The sequence below is a fragment of the Lycorma delicatula genome, chromosome 1, assembly GCF_047948215.1.
Source record: "Lycorma delicatula isolate Av1 chromosome 1, ASM4794821v1, whole genome shotgun sequence".
NCBI classification, from domain to species: Eukaryota; Metazoa; Arthropoda; class Insecta; order Hemiptera; family Fulgoridae; genus Lycorma; species Lycorma delicatula.
In genome coordinates this window covers 210,222,235-210,237,352 of record NC_134455.1, presented here as the reverse complement: position 1 = coordinate 210,237,352, position 15,118 = coordinate 210,222,235, and the positions used below count along the sequence as shown (strand labels likewise).

Below are 15,118 nucleotides of genomic sequence, written 5' to 3'. Positions count from 1 at the left end.
TTCAGTTTTTTCTATTTAAAATTTTTGTAGTGCTGTGTATGTAATGTTATACTTTAAAATAATTGAAAATGGTATCCTGAGAAAAGATAAAAGTAAAATTGAAATTATATTTGTAAAAGTGAAATTGTAATTTCATTTTTTATCACAAGAATTTAGTTAATAAAAATTCCTCTCTTGGTGAAAATTGGTTTAATAACGTTAATTTAGATGTATTTTATTAAATCATTATTAATATGCATTATTATCAAATTCTTTATATGAGCTAAATTATATTCTTATATCAGCGAAGTGCATCATAATTTATTTCATATAACCTGACTGATTGACAAAAGCTAATGCTTTTTGTAGTAGAATTGATCTATTGATCGTAATTTCCGATGACAGAAAACACCTCTCTCAAAACTAAATTTTCTGTTGTGCATCATGTTCATGACATCAGTTTGCAGTAATCGGGTGTTTACACTTTAAATTAAAAGTTGACCTTTCTACCGCATTCAAGACTGTTTACACGACACACACGCAATGTATATGTAATGTAATTATTGCTATTATTTACTATATAAAATAATTACTGTACGTACAGTACTTTATATACTGTCAACACGTAACACAAATGTGTGCGCGCTGCTTGTATTTGTGTGTGCGTGTATATTTTTATACTAGCTCTTATATATTGTTTTATTGTAAATACTACACACATATGTTTATGTATACGTAATATTTTTAATTAAAAACTATTTCCTCCTTCATTATATCAAAACATGAAATTATAAAAAATTGATTTCCTACAAAGGTCCATTTTCTATAGCCTTTAGCCTATAGGTAATGACCCTCATAATATTTCTTTAAAGTTAAAACTTCCTCATATAATTAAAAATTGTTTACAGCATTATTCATAGATTTAACCTGCTGATATGATAGATATCAGTCTCTGCAGATTTATTTATAGATATTTATTTCTTGATTTTATTTTCCTTTACTTTTTGAATATTTCAGTTACTCTTTTACAGTCAACAGTCATATCATTCATTAAAAATTTAAATCTATTAATACACTTAAAGTACAAACATAAAAAACTTTCTTTCATTAATACAGCTACACAGAGTATTAATTAAATAATTTAATTAAATCTAATTAAAAAACAATTTCTTATGACGACATGATTAAATTTTTTTAAAGTTTATAAATAATGAGACTGAATTTGTATGAAAATTTATTTATATTACTCTATTATCATATATATATATAAAATTAAACGAGCGAGATCACTAAAGTTTAATAATAAAGCAGTAATAATAAGACCTCTGAAATTTTCTGGTGTTTAATTGAAATAAGAACCACTAACATAATTTTGAAATATCTTTTTAAATTTATTTAAACAAATTTTTATTATGAAAAAAAAAATTCTGAAGATGCTAGCCACCAGTAGCTCTAAAGTCGGGTTACACCATCGTAATCGTCATTACTTTTAAAAATAATAAATAAAGAAAATCTATTTATAATTTCCAATTTTGAAGAACACTTTTTTACGACATGTATAAATAACAAATAAATTCATTCTGTCTTCCAGAGTATCCTCCTTTCAATCAAGTCGAAGTTTAATAAAACAGTACACTAGAGTAATATGTATATTATAATTAATTATGCATATTATTTTTCGTATATAAATGATGTATAATGTTATAATTTTAATATATTTAACATACATGTGTTGTATAATTGTGTAATATTTGCCTATTTGGCTCTGTAGAAAAAATACCATAAATTTAGAAAATCTAAAATAAATTTAGCACTTTATTTAAAGATTAGTGATAAGTTTATTTTTTAATGAGTGAAAAAAATAATTATAGTCCTGATTCCTGATAAAATACTAATATTGATAAAAAAGGTTTCAGTTAATACATACTTTTGTTTAATAAAAAACTCAAAAATACTTATAAATCTAACAGTTTCTCGCTAATCACAAAATAATAGTTACAATCCTCTTAATAGATTCAAATACAATTTAATTCGTAGAAATGAGTTAAGAGATTACTCTTAGCATTACCCAACCTGTATACACTGGAATACTAGAAATTATTATTAAAGGAGTTTCCTATTATTATGAAATAATTTGTAATTTATTATACAAGAGATAAATATTAAAAATTAAATACATGACTCCTACAAAAAAACTATTGCTGTTTAATATAGGATAATTAAAGTCCGTGCAGTTGTATATAGTATTTGTATACAATATAATTTTTTTTTTTAATTTTTTAAATTTATTTAAATATATATATACAAATTTAAATAGATTGTTACTCCCGGTAACGTAAGGATGTCATCGCAGGTTCATACATCTAAATCGGTTCAACTATTCATCTGCTGCGGTGAAATAAATATAAATACACACACCCTAAATACATTACACTCCTTTTAGGGCAGTCGTGTGATAATAATGATAAGATTGTAATCAAATTAAAATATGTACAAATTTATGAGTGCAAACTACTTTTAGCGAATGCAAACTGTTACTTAGTTCTCAGATACTTCATGTAAATTAGGGGGGGGGGGAAATTGACTACTTACAAGTAAGGGTATTAAGCTCGGTTCCTATTTATAGCGAGTAAAGGGTTTTGTTTCATTTCAGATTTCATAATGAACGGGGCTAATGTGACTACTCCGACCGTTTTCCAATATTCTTAGCAGACTCGGTTAAAATTAAACTGAGAAGAAGGATATGATACAATAAAATATATTTGAGGAATGAAAGGACTTATCATCATAAAGTAAGAGAAGTAAAAGGAATTATTGTTACACTTAGTAATTCAGAATGGAAATGTACAGAAACTTAAGAGATGAAGAAGGGAGATGTTCATTTGATGAGCTACTATTTAAATGAGATCTTACAAATGAGGAGATAAAGAGGGTTGAAAGAATGACGGAAAACCCTCCTAAATTGAGTAAAGGAAAAATGAAACTTTTAATAGAAATCATGCCGCCTTCTCAGTGTCACTAATGGAAGCATAGTTAAATTGTATTCCTGTTTAATTTAAGGTGAATAAATCGTAAATAATTTTTTATATTTCATTCTTTTAAGTATATCAATCTACTTCTTAAATGCATTTCTCTCTCCGTGAGGCAAGCTGTATACTTAGCTATAAAAATAAAATGTTAGGTATAAATAAAATCATTATATTGATATATTTTTTGTCGAACTCTTAGGACTAATCACTTGAAATCTTTCTGTAAGTTAGTTTTTTATTTTTAAATTAAATTAAATATCTGGGATTTATAAACAAGTGATTAATTTTAACGATTATCTGCACTGCAGTACGGACCTTGCGGAAACCGAATTGGTATTCACTTAGTCCCTCACCGGCTTCAATCTCGAAACTCAGCCGCTCCGCAATCATCCGTTCAAACAACTTTGCCATACAACTTAAAAGGCACAACGGCCTGTACCCGGTGGGGTCATTCTCCTCCATACCACCCTTCTGGATCATAACCAACCTACCCACCTTCCACACCTTCGGAATCATACCATCTACCAGCACCTTATTAAAACTAAGTTGAAACAAAAGTTAAAAAAGTGAAATAAAACTCAAAACTAATATCACAGATGGAGTCTAAAATATAAAAGCTAAAATAATACAAAAAGGAAACTACATAAAATTTAACTAATTCCGATAGGGAGTGCAAAACGCACCCTACTCCAAAAAAATCAAAATTGAAAGCAAGGGAAAAAATTATCATCTGTACTGCACCTGTAGGTGTCTGTACCCGACGTCTGCCACAGCATATAAATGTTGACACTCCGTCATTCTTTCCATCATATCCGTGCTCATATCCTCCGTGGAGAATAAACCTTGTAAATTTTACTTTTGACCTTACGACATACAATAAACAATCAACACTACCTACTCTATTCCGGCAAATTTTTCAGTGTGTTCTCTCCAAGATTAACCCAGACAAGGTGATATACACTGATGGATCGAAACAAAACGATTCCGTTGGTGTGCTTTTGTTGTCAATGAAAGAACTTATATGTTTGGCCTACCCGGTATTACGAGTGTGTTCAACGCTGAACTACTCTCTATAAATAAGGCTCTAAATATCATTAATCCTAAATATAGAAACATTCATATTTGCAGTGACTCGTGTAGTGCTCTCCTCGTGTAACGCTCAGGCGTTAGAAAACCTTTATTCCAAACATCATATCGTCATTGAAATTTACAACGCAAACGCTGAGTTGAATAATCGCAACACAGAAGTAAGTTTTTGCTGGGTCCCTAGCCACGTAGGGATTCCAGGTAATGAACAAGCAGATTATGCTGCCAAAGAAGCATGTATTCAGCCTCCTTTCACCACCCGCGTTACTACCTCTGATTTTATTAACCGTGTAAAACAATCACTGAGTGCAAGGTGGAAAAAGATGACTGGACGATTACCGTCTATAATAAACTCCACAGATTAAAGATTTCGTGTTGCCATGGGACTCCTCAAGCAGAAAAACTCGACGTGAAGAAGTAGTCCTCTGCCGATTGCGGATAGGACATACGAGGGTCACACACGAGTACCCGATGTCAGGAGGACACGCACCCGTATGGACACGATGCAACTGCCACATCACTGTACACCACATACTCATAGACTGCATATGTTATGCGGCGTTGCGTCGTAAATTTAATCTACCCAGAAACATCCGTGGTATCTTGTAAAATGATAATGAAATTTTGAACCGGATGTTCCTGTTTTTGCGTAGTACTAGGTTACTACAAAAACATTAATATTGTCATATATATTTTTTATGCTAGAAGAGTTTTTGATAATTTTTTTAATTATTTTAGTGTTATTTTACCTTGTTGTTAAAACAAATTCCGGGCGATGATAACGCACAGGCGTTTTTCGCCCCAAAAAAAGGGGGAAAGAAGCACCTTATTAAACGCAGATAACACCTTCTCCGGCATCGTCGTTACCACTGCCGCCATCACCTCATTGGGAATTTCATCTAGTACTTATCCGCCTGCTGATTTTCATCATCGCACTTCTTAATACCATCTAATCCATTGATTCCCAAACTGGTCCAGGTGGACCCCCAGGGGTCCACGGGAGATTCGTCGGGGGTCTACGTTGGCGTGACAAAAAAATGGGGGTTCACAATTCGTAAGCGGAGTCCACGAAAATTCATCTGGTTTCGATACTGAAGAACTAAAATGTTGGCTTCACTTTGCGTATCAATCTAGGCAGATAATGTTTTGAGAAGCTCAGCGACTGTTACTTGTAAAACCTTGCATATTCCATATTCAGTACAACGAACGTGTCGAGACTTGCAAAGCTAGCAGTTTTTAAACTTGTCACAGGTAGAATGCCTTGATGAGGATATTCAGACATACGTTCAACATTTAATTGCCCTGCATGATGACTTCAAAATCAGATTTGAAGATGGAAATACCACCATGGATCATAAATCCATTTGATGAAACGGAAATGGAGAATGTGATATTACAAGAGGAGCTACTCGAGCTTAGCACTAATGAGGAGCTGAAGGTGAAATTTAAAAGAGGGTATCAAACATTTTGGCTGCAGGCAGAAATACCAGAAAAATATCCTGGACTGTGGGGAATTGCGAGAAAGCTTTTGATAGCGTTTCCCTCGTCATATCTTGTCGAAAAAAGTTTTAGTGTCGTTACAAACCTTTTATCAAAAAAAAAGGAGCAGATTCAATATCACAGAACGGGGAGATTTGCGCTTATTCCTAACAAAACTGAAGCCAAATATTGATAATTTGCTGTCAATCCATCAAGTATATCCCTCCCATTAAAATTGTAAATATTTTGTGATTGTCATTGTAGAAGTTACATTACGTTATTAATGATTAATTTTAATTATATTACAACAATTTTATTTTATTACATTGCAATATGATAACGATAATAATTAATAGCGTAATGATTACATATTTGAATAAATGCAACACAAAAAAATACTATTTTTCTTTTGCTTTTTACCACTCTGAATGGGAAGTTTTCTAAATAAAATAAGTGAAAATTGATTCCTTTCTTGTGCTGTGAGTAGATGTCAAAAATGTAAAGTTGGATGGAAGCATTTTTTTTGATCGGCCAACTTTAATTTTGACATCCACTAACAGCACAGTCAATCAAAAATTAACCGATCAATTCTCACTTTTTTTTCGGAAGCTGTTAGTTCGTGAAACTCAGTCGTAACGCAAATTTTCATAGTTAGATCTAATCTTCACATTTTCCGTTGACTGGAAATATGGTAGAAATGTAGTTGCAGGGAGTCCAGCAAAATTTTGAAAGTGGTCTATGAAAAAATTTGGTTGGGAACCTCTGATCTAATCAAACGGAGGAATCTCCACCGCAGCAACCTATACCAATAACTTACACGGCCTTCTGGGGAAGCGTACCTCCACACAGTCTTCCAGTAGCCCCCTCGACAATGCAGGTAACTCCCTCCCGAACTTTTTACTAACAATCTTGAAGGCGTCTCCCCATATATCGCTATCGAGGCGATCATACAACTCCCGCCACTTCTCTCTCTCTTACTACTCATAATTTCTTTCTTAAAAGCTTTCCGACACCTCCTTAATTCTTCCAGTGCCAAATCAATCTCATCCCTCACATCTGTACGATTTGCTCGCTGCAGACGCCTCCTTGCACCAAAACAGGCCCTTCTAACCGCCGCTACCTCAGGCGACCACCAATACACACGTTTATCCTTTGGTCGTGCCTTCTCCAGCGCCGTACGGCAAGCCTCCAAAATATCTTCCGTTAAAAACTCCGGCGAAATATCACCGAGATGACCCGGACGCTCTTGAACAATATGTTGCACCCTCTTAATGCCGAACGCATCACCACTTTTCTAACTTATACATCAACCCCTCGTGATCATGAGACCCCCACTTCAAAATAGATCACTTCATGGTCACTAAGCGGATCTTCCTGCTGAAGCACCTCCCAACCTCTAGTCAACCTGGCCAGTCTCGGTGAAACAAACGTCAAGTCTATGAACGACGACCCCGTACTCCGGACCAGGGTTGGAAGCTAACCATCACTTAGGCAGATGACCCCCAACCCCACCATCACTTCCTCCAGCTGTCTATCTCTCACGTCACTCCTCTCCCCACACCATAACACGTTTTTAGTGTTAAAATCCCCCGCTATTAAAATCTCCTTGTGGCAGGCCCTTCTCGCTCTACTCACGCCATCTTGCATTGTCTCAAAATCCTCCAGTGGCACATTTGGAGACATATATACACTACAAATTATTATTTCTAACGTCTCAACCGAGACATAACCTTCACCCGAACCATGGTTCATAAAAGTCACACTTACTTTCGCTCAATATAGGGCGGTACATCCAGCTACATCATAACCCACCCCTACTGTTCTAGCTGTCTCATTTTCGGTTCGGACACTAACATCAAATCAACATCCTTCCACTTGGCAATCTCAACAACCGAATCATGTGAGGCGGAACTTCTATTTTCATTAATCTGTAGAAATCTAACCATCGATCTTCTTGACACACCTCCACGTCATATGTCTTACCCCTCTGCAAGTTAAAAAACACACACACACACTTCTCCGGGGCCTTACAGTCTGCTTGCTATCTTATGCCCTCTTCACCACATCTAAATCATGCAAGAGACCGATGTAGGCCCGTGCACCTCGACGCCAAATATCCACTTTCAAGACACCTACAACATCTTAGTTCATCATCTCGCAATACCATATGACACCTAACTCAGCCCACCTGCACTCTGGAGACAGGTGGGCTGTCACCGCATCTTCACAACCTTCGCCGCTGCAGACTACGGCAATGCGAGCAACACCACCGTAGTATTACTCTCATCGCTGCCACTCTAAATTCCAGTGCAATATCCTCTAACACCTGTCGTACAGAGACAACCACCTCAGACTCTGATGTATCGGCCTCCACGTCTTTCACGTTTACAAACGCAAGTCTACCCCTACTTATCCTGGTAACGTTAACCCCTACCAGTTTGTAATTTATCTGCTGCCTTATTTCATCCATTACACCACCTTTCCCCTGCTCGAATGTGTAGAGCCTCTCCCACGCCTTTCTTAATCGAGAGCACTTCCCCCAAGTCCTCCCTCTGAACTCCATCCTTAACTCTCTTAAGGAGGTCAGCATATGTGGCACCTTCCGCCCTCAGCACAATAATACCAGACCCCTCCTTCTTGGACTGGTTCTCGCTCTTCCCCTCTTCTTTGCTGGAACCTTCTTCCATATATATACTCATCTTCTGCTTCAGTTTTCCTTTCTCCCCACATTTTCAAGAATACGCTTGAAAATTCCGCCAACCTGGCCTATCATAGCCCCACACCTTTCGTCTTCCTTCACCTCATTGAACTACGTTACCTACTTCTACCGTAGTTAACAAAACCGTGAACAAACTCTCATGGCTGAAATTTACTTTTTATTTTAGTAATGAAACAACTGTTATAAAGTAATAAATACTTAGGCTCACAAATTTTATCAAATTAAGTTTTGAATTTATAATAATTGCCTAATATTTATTATAAAATAAAGAAATTATAAAATTTATAATAATATTAAAAGTTAGTATGGCGTCGGCAACTAACAATTTCATAAGTAATTTTGCTTTAAGTAATTAATTTAATGATATTTTAATTTACTGAAAACTGAGTATTGTTTCGTTTATTCAACTGAGGTTTTTAACAGCTTAAAAAAATACATTACTTTTATATCATTTTCCAAGTTTGAATAATTCTTTTGTAAGTCATTTTTCATATTACGTGTTGTTGCAAACTGTACAGCGTTTTACTAACCGCAGAAACTGATTGAGACTTGTTATTTTAAATTTTACTTTTCAAACCGACAGAGATAAATAGAATCGTCCAGTCGGTTCAGTCAGTTATTGTCATACGTATTACCTTTTCAGATTGTTAATGTACCCGATTAAAAAAATTATTGATGGTATTATGATTCGATCTTCTGCTTTCAGTATTGAAAAATAAATAATAATAATTTCTTTCGACCAATTTTTATTTTGATCACATTTAACAAAAAAAGTATCTTCAATAAAATAATTTACTATTGATGTGGTTTATTCCAACCACCCAAGTGATTTTCATCTGTATCTCTTTTTTGTTTAGAAACTAATGTAATCCTTGCTACAATATTCTAAAAATGTCGATAACGGTAATCCTAATAGATAAAAGTAATAGCTTACTTTTGTTCGTAGCTACCTACCGCAATAATTAATGTTTTTTTCAGGGTTGTAGTTTCGTATACTCTTATTTAAGTGATTTAGGTGTAGAAGTTGTCTTCAACGAATACATAAAAAATTGACTTTGTAGCACACATTTGTAAAAAATCTAATTTTTTAAAATATTACTATTTTGCACTTCCAACTTTTAATCGGGTTGAATGTTTTTTCTATAATTTGATCTGAATTACTGCACTTCTATTTCGTTCTGAATAGCACAACGGAATAAACGCCAGTAAGGTAAATGCATAACTTTTAAAAATGTTCTAAAAGTTTCTAAAAGTTGTGCATAATTTATCATGCATTAAAATCTTCATTTATCATCTCAAATCTATTGTGCAATAGTTCTCTCCATTGTATCTCCATAAGGAAAAACGAACTATAATGTCTTGTTTTACATATATATGTATGTACATAGTTCTTAACAAGTTGTTATTATTTTTAAATATTGTAATCGTTCTACTCTTAAAAAACTTACTATCATTGTCCACATACGATACTAAATTATGTAAAATTACTTAAAAAAGAAAAAGCTATCTTTGACCGGCGTGATTCGCAAAACCTAACAAATGTTTGATTAGGAGTATTAGTATTCTGCTTTCAGGCGTTGCTTGTTAGACAGACCGTTAGAAGAAAGTGGTGCTTATTTGCACCTGCATATCCTTATTCCGTTGTTAAATTGACTGAATAATATAACTATTAGTTTATTTATTAAAGTTTGGTTTTCTTAATAGTAACTAGAGTTATCATTGATTTTAGAAGAGCGTTAGAACTCCAGTTGCTATTGGTGTTTCCTACTACTGCTGGGGATAAAAATCATGTAAATAACTATAACATAAATTAGCCAATTAATTGGTAATAATTATAAGAACATGTATTTTATCTGTATGGAGTTTAACCTACAACTACTAAAATAATTTAGGTCAGTACATTTTTCTTTCAAGGTTTGAATTATTTGTTATCATGAGTTTTTCAGAACAAGAAAATCAAGATATAATCCTAGTAAAACAGAACTTTGATGAAATGTGTATAATCGAAATATAAACAAAATTTTATGTGATTGTGATATATCAGATAATACTGATTTTAATACTGATACTATCATTATTTTTTGAACAGACTAAATTGATTTTGAATCCGATGATGATAATTCATTAAAATATTTTTGTGATACTGTAACTAACTCCGATTAGTATATCGTGACAAATATTTACCAAGCTTTAGATTAAATTAAATTATTTAATGAAATGTCTGAATAATAATTAGTATTAATTTAACCACTAAATACTTAAGAAAAAGACTTGAAAGAAAACTTTTTTTCGTAATTTAATTAAAAGAGAATGAAATTTACAGTTTTTAGAATAGATTGAGTGCATTCTATAAATTGCAAAATTTATAATAAACCTATAATAAAGGTTTAAAAATAAACTTTATACAATAAGTTTTTATAAATATGGCTTTAATGTAATAATCTGCAGTTTGAAATGCATTAGAAGCTACTAATTTTTCGCGTGAGTTTTTAACAGCTTTTAATCAATAAAAAATAATCATTAGAAAATCATTGTAGTAAAGATTTTTTCATAAAATGTAGCTGTTCTAGACTCACTTCGCTCGCCCTACTCTCTACACAGGAGGCTTCGATCCCTAGATCCCCTTCGCGTTCATTATCCTCATGGTTGTGAGAGTATTAAATATTTTTATAAACTTTCTTTTGAATCTCTATAATCATGATTTTCTGACATGATTAATTAGCTAAAATCTCCTCCCTCGTAGTTTAATCTGAACAATGAGTATTTGTGTTGAATATCTAAAATTGACTGAAGGAGAGAAAGCATAATATCAATCTACTCCTTTATATTCCGTTATATTCTGGGTGCAATCTATAAGAGTAGTCGATGGATGATAATGAAATGAATTTTTTTTAATTTGAAAAATTATCATGTCTGACGGAGCTTCGAACCAAGAATCTCTGGATTCTTGGTTCGAAGGAAATTTATAAGAGTATATACCGTATTATCTTATTTTATTTTTAGTTTAGGTAGTTTCTATATTACGTAACATGTTTTTTCTTAATAGTTTCTATTCTTTGTTTAGTTACCATTTTAAATGGATGGATCGAATTTTAACCGATCCATCCATTTAAACGATTCTTTTAGTTACCATTAAAAACCAGTACTAGTCGTCATTCCTTTCTAGGAGAGAATAATTTAGTTTTTCAAGATTTCTATGATTATAAGTTTGTAGAAATCGGCAATTATGTATTAAACAGTAATTATTTCATAACCTTTTAATTTAATAAATAATAAATTACTATATTTAATGCTTTATTTTTATTGAATTAAATAAATGAATAAATATTTTTGCACATTTAATATAAAATTTACTTATTTTTTAATTACATCTTTGAGATTTTAATAAATTATATTAAATACCTATTAAAAAAAAACATAATGAATAGCAATTTGTTTAAAAACATAAAAAGACCAATATTTAATAATATGTAAAATTATTAATGCAATTGAATAAATTCAGATCTAAATTTATATATATTTTTTTTTTTATGAAGTACAAGAATTTCTGTAATAATGAGTGATGAAAAAGTGTACAGTAATTCAGTTAATGGAATGAAAAATTGCATGAAAGTAATTTTCTTTAAAACATATTTTAGTGGAGTTTGTGGTGTGATCAGAGTTTGTGTGTGCGTAAATTCATTGAGTGTAATATTGCGTAAGGTGTAATTTAATAGATGCTATTAATATTAATTAAATTAAATTGAATCCTATCATTTTCAATCGAACAAATGTTATTACTGTTATATATTATTCATAAGAATCTTTATTATCTTATTGATTTTCAGTCTGGTTGTTTTTTGTTATTTCTCTAAATAATCTTTTTTTTTTAATTATGAACAAAAAATCAATACTAGTCGTTCATTACATTCTAGGAGTGTACAATTGCGCTTACTGAAGAACTTATATGATTATAGAGTTGTGGAAACGTATTTTAGTGACTTGTTATTAAAATCTTCCCTTTTACAATTTTTATTTTGCTTCAGCTATTCATTTTGCTTGAGCTATGCCGCAAGAAGCAAAGTATGCTAATCAGTCAAAAAATAGGGTAGATTTTTTTTGCATTTCTTGACTTTTCACGAACCAGGGGCACTCCAAATCTTTAAAAATAATTGGGGGTAATGTTCCAACTTACCTACGTAGGTACGTACATATATGTACGTCTGTTGGTGTGTTTAAAGCTTAATAAAGTTTGACTGAATAAATCCATATTGATAAAATTTTGAAAAGAGACATGTATATATGTGGCAATTTCAAGGTCAAATTTTGGAGTCGATATCTCCAGGGGGTGGGATACATAGTTTTGGAGATAAATTTTGTCAATATTTTGCAAATATAGCTCCATTTTATATGAAGCTCAATACATGCGTGCATGCTTATCTTACCATTTAAAAAATATTAGCCCCAAATTACCCCTTCACCAAAAATGAAAAAAAAAAATTTTATTTGTTTATATTTTTGAACAGAAATTCTTATTCCTAAGTCTTCCTAGGTGTAGGAGGAGTTCAAATGATCCAAAAAACTTTTAATATCATTAAAAATTTATGTAATAGACTTTAATAATGATATTAAAATAAATGTCATCATAATTCACCCCCACCCCCCAAAAATGAAATATTAGGTAAAATATTTTATTGGTTGTATATTTTTAGGGTTTTTTTTTATTTTCTTCCATTTAACATTATAAACGTAGAAAATCAAACAAGTTTCTTGAAAGGCAATTTTGAAGGTGGATAGAAGAAAAAGATTAAAAAAAACCGATTTTTTATTTTTTAAAACGTTTTTTGGTCTATTTAAACATATAATGAAAATTTTACAATAAAACTTCATCATAAATTACTCTCACCCTAAAGGACAAACATTAGGTAATATTTTTCATTTGTAATTATTTTTCCACTATATAAGAATAACTTACCAATGCCAAGAAAATATTACAAGGTTTTCGTCAGCTTTTTTTTTTAATAATTTGTGTTATCAAAGAGAACGATAAAATCAGATAAATTAATTCTATAAAATATTTATAATTTTTCAATAATTCTCTTTTTAAGAAATATTTATTTTGGAGCCAAAAATTTATTTAAAATTATATTTTTCATTTTTAAACACAATGTGCGTGTGCAATTACGGTCTGATTTAATATTAAGAAGTTAGCTAGAAATTATTTACTAGCCTCTATGATAAAAAAATACATTTAATGTGTACTGATGAGATACATAAAATATAGATATTTCAACGCATAAATTTCTATGGCTGATATATGTGTACAAAATAAGGAAGAAAAATAGTCATAAGTGGAAAATTTTGGTACATCTTACAGTTAATATATTATAATGAAATGTAGCTTACATGTAAATAATTTCAACTGTATTAAACATGAAGCTTTTGCGATAAAAATCCTAAATAATGACTTCTTTTTACATTGAATAATATAAGATAAAACAATAATTTACACAGAAAAGGCAAACAAAATATTTATCATAATTAGGAGCCTTGCGTTAAATAAAAATAAAAATACAAACCCGTAAAGAATAAGAAAAGCTAACTGCAGAAGATAAAATAATCAATGTTTGTCTTTTAATTAAGTTCTGTGTCGGACACAAAGGAAAGTAAAGCAATATTTTGTCAGAATAGATCGCGTGTTTAGAAGCTATTGCAATTAACGAACGAGTATTGTACATTATGTAGCTTGCTACAAGGAGGTCTGACGTTAACACTACTGGGAAGGTAGACAGCCTTTATAAGGTAGCTAGCTTCTAACTGATTCTATGTTCTCTAAATATACTACCTTCCTTGAACATCAAAGCATTTAAAAGTCCTTTAATATGTTCTTAATTTTTAACTATTACTAAGAGTATATAATCTTATTATGTTATCTTGAAAAATTATGGAACTCAAAATCTCTACCGATAACCATAATTTTCCATTAATTCCTTCCATATCATTTAAATTCGTGTTCAAACATTTTCGTAATCGAATTAAAAAAAAAATTCTATCAACGCAGTAAAAATTAATTTATTCATAAAATGTGAAGGGATTTGATTTGCTAGAAAAAAATTAAGTACTGAATCAACCATTAAATTTTGTTTTAACGGATGTCGATGGATAATGATAGAATATAATTAGAACTATATATATGCTATGCCGTTCTCCGTGGCAGAGTGGTAGCGTCTCGGCCTTTCGTCCGTGATTCCGGGTTCGAATCCCAGTCAGGATTGGAATTTTTCATACGCTAAAGCATTTCCGTTTCATATTCCCATGTAGAAGTTTAAAGCTTATACTGTGAATTAATCATAATACATATATATATATACTAGCCGCTCGGCCCGGCTTTGCCGGACCTCCCAGCCAGGCCTCGTTTCGCTCGGCGCTTTGGTTTTCCAGGTTTCCAAAGTTCTTTTTTCAACTGGAAAGTTTTTGACGTTATCAACTTTACTCCAAGAGCTTAATGTTTTTAAAAAAAATTTCATGCAACTTAGATACGTTATCTGATAACAAAAAATCCATTTCTTTTTAATTTATCGACATGGGGGCTGCGCCCCCAAACCCCCCTCAAAAAATAACTCCCATATAACAAATTGATAATTATGAAAAAACAACGTGATTTTTTATTTTTTTTAACTGAGGGGGGAAACTCCCCCTCATCACCCACCTTCTAATGTTTGCGTACAGTCTGGAAAAATAACTTCAACTTTTTACATGAATCATTTTTAACTAAATACAATACTTTTCTTAGTTAGGGTTCAGTTTTACTCAGCTATCCTTTGTAATAAATTTTCAACCTAAATTT

The 15,118-nt window shown here is 31.8% G+C and overlaps 1 protein-coding gene across 2 annotated transcripts in view; it reads right to left on the bottom strand.

The window, feature by feature from the left end:
* LOC142327909 (putative fatty acyl-CoA reductase CG5065) overlaps positions 1-15,118 on the bottom strand; it is a 242,697-nt gene that overhangs the window by 179,920 nt on the left and 47,659 nt on the right. The window lies entirely within an intron of this gene.